The sequence below is a fragment of the Chiloscyllium plagiosum genome, unplaced genomic scaffold (assembly GCF_037043375.1).
Source record: "Chiloscyllium plagiosum isolate Xiang-an unplaced genomic scaffold, Cpla_swu_hap1 HiC_scaffold_1, whole genome shotgun sequence".
NCBI classification, from domain to species: domain Eukaryota; kingdom Metazoa; phylum Chordata; class Chondrichthyes; order Orectolobiformes; family Hemiscylliidae; genus Chiloscyllium; species Chiloscyllium plagiosum.
In genome coordinates, this window is record NW_028270139.1 from 171,500,089 (window position 1) to 171,509,926 (window position 9,838).

The window sequence follows — 9,838 nt, forward strand, 5'->3', positions numbered from 1 at the left end:
TACTGGACCTATGCCTGACCACACACTTTGTCGTTAATGACCAGGTATACTGACAAATCAACAGGACAGTCCTGGGCTCACCCATCTCAGGGCTCATTGCTGAAGCAGCAATGCATAGACGAGAAAGCACAGCCCTCCTCCAGATCCAGGCCAAACTATGGATTAGATACATGGATGATACTTTTGATATCATTAAATGATCCAAGTTGGAAAGTATGCACCACCTCATTAATATCGTATTCACTGGGATCAAGTTCACCAGAGAAGAAGAGAACAACAACCAATTCCTGTTCTTAGACATACAGGTTGAACGAACGAACAATGGTGAATTCCTTACCAGAGTGTACAGATAAGCTACTTATACAGACCAGATCCTCAGTTACAACAGTAACCACCCCAATGTCCACAAACAGAACTGTGAGAAAGTGAGGACTGCAGATGCTGGAGATCAGAGTCGAGAGTGTGGTGCTGGAAAAACACAGCCGGTCAGGCAGCATCCAAGGAGCAGGAGAATCGGTGTTTCATGCATAAACCCTTCATCAGGAATGAAGCATATGGGCCGGGCCTGAGAGATAAAGTGAGGGGGATGGAGTTGGGGGGCAGGTAGCTGGGAAAGAGATAGGTGGATAAAGGTGAGAGAAAAGGTGATAGGTCAGAGGGTCAGTGATTGACGGGTCTGGAGGGCAGTGCCAAGTTGGAGGCTTGGGACTGGGATAAAATGGGGGGAAGGGAAATGAGAAAGTTGTTGAAATCCACATTTATCCCATGTGGTTGCAGGGTCCCAAGGCGGAATATGAGATGTTCCTCTTCCAGGCATCAGGTGGTAACGGTTTGGCAGTGGAGGAGGCCCTGGACCTGCATGTCCTTGACAGATTGGGAGGGGGAGTTGAAGTGTTCAGCCATGGGGCGGTGGGGTTGGTGGGTGTGGGTGTCCCAGAGATGTTCTCTGAAATGATCTGAAACTCCATCAAGGACTTGCAGGTCCTGAGCTTCTTCCATCGCCAAACACGTTACCACCCAACGCCTGGAGGAGGAACGCCTCAAATTCTGCCTTGGGACCCTGCAACCACATGGGATAAATGTGGATTTCACTAGCTATGTCCTCTGGGGATAATGACAGCACACAAACTCACAGCTATACTTCACCAGCTACTATCCAGAACAAACAACCCTTTTTCCACGACATGCAGGACAAATGTGATATATAAAATACCATGCAGCAACTACAAGAAACATTATGTAGGACAAATGGGCAAGAAACTCACCATCAGAATACATGAGCATCAACTTGCAACAAAACGACACAACCAGTCCACCGTCATATCAATACATGCTCGACAATGAAGGACACCAATTCAACTGCAACAATGTTACAATACTGGGACAGGCAAACAAAGACAAGCTCAGGAATTCCTAGAGGCCGAGAATTATCCGCTGGTTCCATTAACAAATATGTTGAATTCGACCCCATCTATAGACCACTACAGTACAAAACTGGAAATAGAACCACCCACTACAACAAGCAGAACCATATCAATTTGGAGCAGACCACAACAACAGTGCTTCACCTGGAGGCAACACAGCACTGAAGATGTCACCCAGGCAGGGCAATGTCACCCAGGCAGGGCAATGTCATCCAGGCAGGGCAATGTCGCCCAGGCAGGGCAATGTCATCCAGCCAGGGCAATGTCGCCCAGGCAGGGCAATGTCACCCAGCAGGGCAATGTCGCCCAGGCAGGGCAATGTCACCCAGGCAGGGCAATGTCATCCAGGCAGGGCAATGTCATCCAGGCAGGGCAATGTCGCCCAGGCAGGGCAATGTCATCCAGGCAGGGCAATGTCGCCCAGGCAGGGCAATGTCACCCAGCAGGGCAATGTCGCCCAGGCAGGGCAATGTCACCCAGGCAGGGCAATGTCGCCCAGGCAGGGCAATGTCACCCAGGCAGGGCAATGTCGCCCAGGCAGGGCAATGTCATCCAGGCAGGGCAATGTCGCCCAGGCAGGGCAATGTCATCCAGGCAGGGTAATGTCATCCAGGCAGGGCAATGTCACCCAGGCAGGGCAATGTCACCCAGCAGGGCAATGTCATCCAGGCAGGGCAATGTCGCCCAGGCAGGGCAATGTCATCCAGGCAGGGCAATGTCGCCCAGGCAGGGCAATGTCACCCAGGCAGGGCAATGTCACCCAGGCAGGGCAATGTCACCCAGCAGGGCAATGTCACCCAGGCAGGGCAATGTCGCCCAGGCGGGGCAATGTCATCCAGCAGGGCAATGTCACCCAGCCAGGGCAATGTCACCCAGGCAGGGCAATGTCATCCAGGCAGGGCAATGTCACCCAGCAGGGCAATGTCACCCAGGCAGGGCAATGTCACCCAGCAGGGCAATGTCATCCAGCAGGGCAATGTCACCCAGCAGGGCAATGTCACCCAGGCAGGGCAATGTCACCCAGCAGGGCAATGTCATCCAGCAGGGCAATGTCACCCAGCAGGGCAATGTCACCCAGGCAGGGCAATGTCACCCAGCAGGGCAATGTCATCCAGCAGGGCAATGTCACCCAGCAGGGCAATGTCACCCAGGCAGGGCAATGTCACCCAGCAGGGCAATGTCATCCAGCAGGGCAATGTCACCCAGCAGGGCAATGTCACCCAGGCAGGGCAATGTCACCCAGCAGGGCAATGTCACCCAGCAGGGCAATGTCGCCCAGGCAGGGCAATGTCATCCAGGCAGGGCAATGTCACCCAGGCAGGGCAATGTCACCCAGCAGGGCAATGTCATCCAGCCAGGGCAATGTCGCCCAGCAGGGCAATGTCATCCAGCAGGGCAATGTCATCCAGCAGGGCAATGTCACCCAAGCAGGGCAATGTCATCCAGCAGGGCAATGTCACCCAGGCAGGGCAATGTCACCCAGCAGAGCAATGTCACCCAGCAGGGCAATGTCATCCAGCAGGGCAATGTCACCCAGCCAGTGCAATGTCACCCAGGCAGGGCAATGTCACCCAGCAGGGCAATGTCATCCAGCCAGGGCAATGTCACCCAGCAGGGCAATGTCACCCAGGCAGGGCAATGTCGCCCAGCAGGGCAATGTCACCCAGCAGGGCAATGTCATCCAGCCAGGACAATGTCACCCAGCAGGGCAATGTCGCCCAGGCAGGGCAATGTCACCCAGCAGAGCAATGTCACCCAGCCAGGGCAATGTCGTCCAGGCAGGGCAATGTCACCCAGCAGGGCAATGTCCCCCAGCAGGGCAATGTCATCCAGCCAGGGGAATGTCATCCAGCCAGGGCAATGTCACCCAGCCAGGACAATGTCACCCAGCAGGGCAATGTCACCCAGCCAGGGCAATGTCATCGAGCCAGGGCAATGTCACCCAGGCAGGGCAATGTCATCCAGCCAGGGCAATGTCACCCAGCAGGGCAATGTCGTCCAGGCAGGGCAATGTCACCCAGCAGAGCAATGTCACCCAGCCAGGGCAATGTCATCCAGCCAGGGCAATGTCACCCAGGCAGGGCAATGTCATCCAGCCAGGGCAATGTCACCCAGGCAGGGCAATGTCACCCAGCAGGGCAATGTCGCCCAGACAGGGTAATGTCATCCAGCCAGGGCAATGTCACCCAGACAGGGCAATGTCACCCAGCCAGGACAATGTCATCCAGACAGGGCAATGTCACCCAGGAGGGCAATGTCACCCAGCATGGCAATGAAACATTTGCAAGAAAATCACCCAGCTTGGCAAACCGACCAACAACTGTACTGGAACAGCTTGGCTAAGCATATTGTCAAGTTTTGGAATACAAGTCTTATGTATATATTGCTGGAATATTGTCATGTTCCAAAACCTTTACAATACCCAGTACCTCTAACTATTTCTCAATATAATGTGGAGTGAATCAAATTGGCTGAAGATGCTGTAAACCACTGGAAGAGGCCAAGATAGATAGCCTCCTATCTATAGATTGTTGTGAATATATCAGCCTTATCTTTTGCACTGATGTGCTGGGGTCTTCCATCATTAAGGATGGGAATACTTGTGGAGCCTCCTCCTCCAGTGAGCTGTTTAATTGTCCACCACTATTCACGATTGGATTAGATTAGATTAGATTCCTTACAGTGTGGAAACAGGCCCTTCAGCCCAACAAATCCACTCCGACCCTCCGAAGAGCAACCCACCCAGACGCATTCCCCTACATTTACCCCTTCACCCAACACTACGGGCAATTTAGCGTGGCCAATTCACCTAACCTGTACATCTTTGGACTGTGGGAGGAAACCAGAGCACCCGTAGGAAACCCACGGAGACACAGGGAGAATGTGCAAACTCCACACAGACAGTCGCCTGAGGCAGGAATTAAACCCGGGTCTCTGGTGCTGTGAGGCAGCAGTGCTAACCATTGTGCCACCGTGCCACCCCTGTTGCAATATTACAGAGCTTAGATCTTATCCATTGATTGTAGGATCACTTAGCTCTATCTATCACTTACTGCTTATGCTGTTGGCATGCAAGTAGTTCTGTCTGACACCTTCACCAAGTGGACACCTCACTTTTATGATATGCTTGGTGCTGTTCCCAGCATGCCCTCCTGCACTCTCCACTGAACCTGTGGCTATAAGGAGAAGTTCTGGTTTTAAATTATGTGGGTCCAGTTCCTTCCATTTTGGTGAGCTGGTACCTGCACTATTCCTTCTCACCTCCATGGCTCCAATACACTGTGTCTGCTGTCACATCATTCTTTCTTTATTCTATCACCTCTAAAGTATGTAAAACATCAATTTCTGATTCTGTGGCTCTAACTGTGATAATACCTCTCTCCATGGCCTCCAAAGTTATCAAAGTATGTAATAGATACCTGCTGATAACATCCTCGAGATGTACAGGGTTCATTGATGAGACTGTGTCTGTAAGGGAGGTGTTCTGTGCTATGTCCCTTACAGAGGGATGGTGCCACAGTGGTGCCGGAATGTTGCCTTCAGGCAGGCAGTTGATAAACTGCTTTTGAGTTCTCCCTGCGTGTTTTTTCTCTTAAAAAATAAAACAAGAGAACATGAGTGGTTTCATTCAGGGCTGACATTGACCCAAGAAAGCTCTTAGTTTTGCTTTCAGTTAGTGAGAAGGTTTCTGTTTGCTGCTGAACTAAATGCTTGAATTCTCAGCTGCTAGATGTCTTAGACAGCAAGGCCTCCTTTGAAAAATCAAAAGGGACAGATTATTTCTTCCTTCTGAACTGTATTGAGACAGCATGTGAAAATCACAGCTGTTTTTGTGGGATGCTGCCTATATTGGACCAATTGATGATTAGTGATTAAATAATTCATATTCTTGTTCTGTTTTTTGGATTGTAACTGTGTTGGAACAAGAAAGTGTATTTTGGTTAAAGCCTAGTGGTGGATCAATGGAATCACATCTGGAACCCATTACAAGACACTTGCCTTTAAATAAATATAAAGGTTAGCATCTGGGCTTGCTCCTTAAAATACTTTGGTTTGGGGAGCAGGGGAGGGGGTGTGGGGGTTAGGATGGGTTCCGGCCTGGTCCATAACGCAAGGTTTATGAATTGAAGTCTGTTCTTTACTCTTTCCTGATTTAGCTCTTACAGCCTAAGACATGACAGCCATCATCTCATATTTTCTTATTCATAGAAACATAGAAAATAGGAACAGAAGGAGGCCATTTGATCTTTCATACACACTCGCACTCTCCCCATACCCTTTAACATTGAAATATATCTATTTCTTTCTTAAATATATTCATATATCTGACTTTGGCTTCATTGTATTGCCTGTTCATGAATTCAACAAGTTTATTACCTGGAAAAACTTTTCTTATAATCTCGTAGAATATGAGCATCACTGGCCGGGCCAATATTTATTGCCCCTCCCTAGTTGCCCTTGAGAAGGCAGTGATAAGCTGTTTTCTTGAATTGCTACAGTCTATGAGCTGCAGGCAGACATACAATGCCCTTAACTAGGGAATTCCAGGATTTTGACCCAATGACACTGGAGGAAAAGTGATATGTTTCCAAATCAGGATACACAGTGGTCCCAGGTATCTGCTGCCCTTGTCCTTCTGGATGATTACAACATGGGTTTGGAAGGTGCTGCCTAGATATACATGGTGAATTGGTGAAAACATTTCCCCTCACCTCAGTCCTAGGTGGTCTACCTCCTGAAGAAGGGCTCATGCCCGAAACGTCGATTCTCCTGCTCGTTGGATGCTGCCTGACCTGCTGCGCTTTTCCAGCAACACATTTTCAGCTCTGATCTCCAGCATCTGCAGTCCTCACTTTCTCCTACCTCATGTCCTGACAATTTTGCCCTTTGGTTTAGATCCCAGAAACAGGGGAAACATTGTCCCAGCATCTGGTGTGTCAGCTTTATAGACGTTTATTCATTTCAATGAGTTTCTTCAAAACTTCTATGAACACTATCAGACAGGCAGAAGAAATTGACCAATGGGCCCATCAAGTTTGCTCATCATTCAATGAGAGCAGGACTTATCTGATAATCCACAATGCTATTTCTTGCCATTTGCCAATAACCCCATTAATTCCCACACGGAGTGTGTCCTCTGGTCCTAGACTCAACCACATGTGGAAACTATCTCTTCATATCTGCCCTGTCAAGCCCCAAGAATTTTACATGTTTCCTTCTTCAAGTGAATATCCTCTGGACTGTTTTGAATGTCATATAATCTTTCCTTGGATAAGGGAGCCTAAGCTGTTCACAATATTCCAGCTGTAGTCTAATGTGTTGGTGGCACAGTGGTTAGCACTCACAGCACCAGAGACCCAAGTTCAATTCCTACTTCAGATAACTGTCTGTGTGGAGTTTGCACATTCTCCCCATGTCTGTGTGGGTTTCCTCTGGGTGCTCCAGTTTCCTCCCACAGTCCAAAGATGTGCAGGTCAGGTGTATTGGCCATACTAAGTGTTAGGTGAAGGGGTAAATGTAGGGGAATGGGTCTGGGTGGGTTGATCTTCAGAGGGTTGGTGTGGACTTGTTGGGCCGAAGGGCCTGTTTCCACACTGTAAGTAATCTAATCTAAAGTGCCTTCTCTATGTTTTGCAAAACCTCCCCCATTTATATTTCATTTCCTTTGAAATAATGCTCAACATTACATTTGAGCTTTATACACGAGAACTCCAAAATCCCTTTGTTCTGTAGCTTTCTGCAGTCTCTATTTAACTAATGTTGAGTTCCTTTGTGCTCCAATGGTACAGGTGTGGAATGAGCTACCAGAGGAAGTGGTGGAGGCTGGTACAATTGCAGCATTTAAAAGGCATCTGGATGGGTATATGAATAGGAAGGGTTTGGAGGATATGGGCTGGGTGCTGGCAGGTGAAACTAGGTTGGGATATCAGTCGGCATGGACGGGTTGGACCGAAGGGTCTGTTTCCGTGCTGTACAGCTCTATGACTCTATTTGCCTATTATATTCCTTCTGCGAAGTATTTGGCCATTCATATAATCTATCTCTATCCCTTTCCAGACTCTTTGTGTCAGCCTCTCCACTTGTTCTTATTTTTGTTAACTGGAAACTTGGCAGCAGTACATTTACTTCCATTGTTCAAGTAATTAAAATACTTAATAAATAATTTGGGGCCTAGCACTGTTCCATAGAAACTGGAATAGGTTATTCGACCATTCGAGGATGCTACACCATTCATTGGGTTCATGGCAGATCAACTATCTCAAAGGCATATTTCCACTTTTCCTCATAAAGTTTGATGTTTTTAAACCTAAAAATTCATTGATCTGTCTCTTCAATATATTTAATGATTTGGCCTCCACCTGTACAGCATTCCATAGGTTCCCTAACCTCAGAGTGAAGCAATCATAGAGTCATAGAAATGTACAGCATGGAAACAGACCCTTCGGTCCAACCCGTCCATGCCGACCAGATATCCCAACCCAATCTAGTCCCACCTGCCAGCATCCGGCCCATATCCCTCCAAACCCTTCCTATTCATATACCCATCCAAGTGCCTCTTAAATATTGCAATTGTACCAGCCTCCACCACTTCCTCTGGCAGCTCATTCCACACACGTACCACCCTCTGCGTGAAAAGGTTGCCGCTTAGGTCTCTTTTATATCTTTCCCCTCTCACCCTAAACCTATGCCCTCTAGTTCTGGACTCCCCCACCCCAGGGAAAAGACTTTGCCTATTTATCCTATCCATGCCTCTCATAATTATGTAAATCTCTATAAGGTCACCCCTCAGCCTCCGACGCTCCAGGGAAAATAGCCCCAGCCTGTTCAGCCTCTCCCTGTAGCTCAGATCCTCCTACCCTGGCAACATTCTTGTAAATCTTTTCAATTTAGTTTGATTTTGAGTCAAAGAATCATAGAGATGTACAGCACAGAAATGGACCCTGCAGTCCAACTCATCCATGCCGACCAGATATCCTAAATTAATCTAGGCCCATTTGTTACCACTTTGCCTGTTTCCCTCTAAACCCTTCATATTCATGTCCCCATCCAGATGCCTTTAAATGTTGTAATTGTACTTGCCTCCACCACTTCCTCGAGGTAAAAACAAGGACTGCAGATGCTGGAAACAAGAGTCTAGATTAGTGTGGTGCTGGAAAAGCACAGCAGGTCAGGCAGCATCCGAGGAGCAGGAAAATCGACATTTCAGGCAAAAGCCCTTCATCATCATCTATTCCTGATGAAGGGCTTTTGCCTGAAACGTCAATTTTCCTGCTCCTCGGATCCTGCCAGACCTGCTGTGCTTTTCCAGCAACACTCTAATCTGGACTCCACCACTTCCTCTGGCAGCCTGTTCAAGACATGCACCTTAGGTCCCTTTTATATTAGATTAGATTACGTTACAGTGTGGAAACAGGCCCTTCGGCCCAACAAGTCTACACTGACCCGCCGAAGCACAACCCACCCACACCACTACATTTACCCCTTACCTAACACTAGGGGCAATTTAGCCTGGCCAATTCACCTAACCTTTCCCATATCTTTCCCATCTCATCCTAAACCTATACCCTCTACATCTGGACTCCCCTAACCAAAGAAAAGACCTTGTCTGTTTACCCTTTTCCATGCCCCTCATGATTTTATAAACCTCTATCGGGTCACCCCTCAACCTCTAATGCTGCAGGAAAAACAAGCCCCAGCCTATTTAGCCTCTCTTGATAGCTTCAATCCTTGTAAATCTTTTTGATTTATTATTCCCACATGTCTTAGAGTAAAGGGAAGACCTTTTAAAACAGAACTATTGGAGAATAATGTAGAGGAGAAGACTGAGATACAGGCTGTTAGACTTGAAAGGATTGAGGTTAGTAAGGAGGAGGTGTTATCAATTCTGGAAGGAGTGAAAGTAGATAAGTCCCCTGGACCAGACGGGATTTATCCGAAGATTCTCTGAGAAATTCAGGAGGAGATGGCGAAGCCTTTGGCCTTGATCTTTGAGTCGTCATTGTCTACAGGGTTAGTAACAGAGGACTGGAGGATTGCAAATGTTGTGCCCTTGTTCAAGAAGGGCAGTAGAGATGACCCAGGTAATTATAGACCAGTGAGCCTTACGTCTATTGTAGGAGAAGTTTTGGAAACGATTGTAAGAGATAGGATTTATAATCATCTAGCAAGCAACAATATGATTGAACATAGTCAACATGGATTCGTCAAGGGCAGGTCGTATCTCCCAAACCTCATTGAGTTTTTTGAGAAGGTGACCAGGCATGTAGATGAGAGGAGGGCAGTTGACGTGGTGTACATGGACTTCAGTAAAGCCTTTGATAAGGTTCCACATGGTAGGCTGTTGGAGAAAATGTGGAGGCATGGGATTAAAGGTGATTTAGCAGTTTAGATTAGAAACTGGCTTTCTATAAGAA